The sequence below is a fragment of the Piliocolobus tephrosceles genome, chromosome 10 (assembly GCF_002776525.5).
Source record: "Piliocolobus tephrosceles isolate RC106 chromosome 10, ASM277652v3, whole genome shotgun sequence".
NCBI classification, from domain to species: Eukaryota; Metazoa; Chordata; class Mammalia; order Primates; family Cercopithecidae; genus Piliocolobus; species Piliocolobus tephrosceles.
Window position 1 is genome coordinate 120,616,224 of NC_045443.1, and position 1,567 is coordinate 120,617,790.

Here is a 1,567-nt window from a genome sequence, read left to right on the forward strand (position 1 = left end):
TTTTTTTTTTAATTTTATTTTTAGTGACAAGGTCTCACTCTGTCACCCAGGCTGGAGGGCAGTGGTATCATCATAGCTCACTGTAGCCTCAAACTCTTGGGCTCAGCCTCCCAATTAGCGAGGACTCCAGACACGCACCACCATGCCTAATTTTTTTTTTTTTTTTTGAGACGGAGTCACGCTCTGTCACCCAGGCTGGAGTGCAGTGGCGCGATCTCAGCTCACTGCAACCTCCGCCTCCCAGGTTCAAGAGATTCTTCTGCCTCGGCCTCCCACGTAGCTGGGATTACAGGCACCTGCCACCATGCCCGGCTAATCTTTGTATTTTTAGTAGAGATGGAGTTTCATCATGTTGGCCAGGCTGGTCTTGAATTCCTGACCTCAGGTGATCTGCCCGCCTCAGCCTCCCAAAGTGCTGGGATTACAGGCGTGAGCCACTGTGCCTGGCCACCAGATTTTTTAAAAAACATAAATAGAAATATCCTCAAAGAAAAAAAAGTTCTGAATTAAGATAATACATAAACACTAAAAGCATTTTTACCCCAAAAGTGTCAATAGAATGCATAGAACTTCTTGGCTGCATGGGATAAGGTTGTCTCTATACATTTCAGGAAGGAGACTGAAGGCTGAAACTTTGTTATGTTCTGGCAAACTGATCCTGGAGTTTTCTTCTGTGGCTTTGTGTGGTTTGACACCTGTAGCTGGGGTGGTGGGTTTGCAGTGTTGTACTTTTGTTTTTCTTGAGCCATTTGATGATGATTTTGTTAAGGTACATTGCAGGAAAGTTCATTATTCTAGGCCTTCAACAGAATAATCTTAGCAACCTCCGGTGTGATAGAGAACAGAGTGAATAGGATCAAAATAAGAAACCAGACACATTCATCAAGACTGCAGCTGACAAGGAGGTTTAAAAACCAGAATGCAGTCAGGTGCAGTGGCCCATACCTGTAATCCCACCACTTTGAGAGGCCAAAGCTCATGGATCATTTGAGGTCAGGAGTTTGAGACCAGCCTGGCCAACATGGCGAAACCACCTCTCTACTAAAAATACAAAAATTAGCAGGGCGTGGTGGTGGGTGCCTGTAATCCCAGCTACTCAGGAGGCTGAGGCACAAGAATCACTTCAACCTGGGAGGCGGAGGTTGCAGTGAGCTGAGACTGAGCCATGCACTCCAGCCTGGGCGAGAGAGCGAGACTCTGTCTCAAACAAACAAACAAACAACACCCAGAATGTTCTTTGAGAGAAGTTGAGTGAATGAAAAGTGTACATGCATCAGTCCTCTAAAGGATGATGTCTGGGTTCTCAGCCAGATGCATGCTTAAGAAACCCAACAACAACAACAAAAAGAAACCCAACAAAAACAGAATCAAAGAATTTTGAGCACACAGTAGGTGCTTTGCTGGCCACTGGAGACGCAGCAATGAGCAAAGCAGACAATCTAGTCGTAGAGACACAGTAATCTAAGAATCCAGCCGGGCGCGGTGGCTCAAGCCTGTAATCCCAGCACTTTGGGAGGCCGAGACGGGCGGATCACGAGGTCAGGAGATCGAGACCATCCTGGCTAAC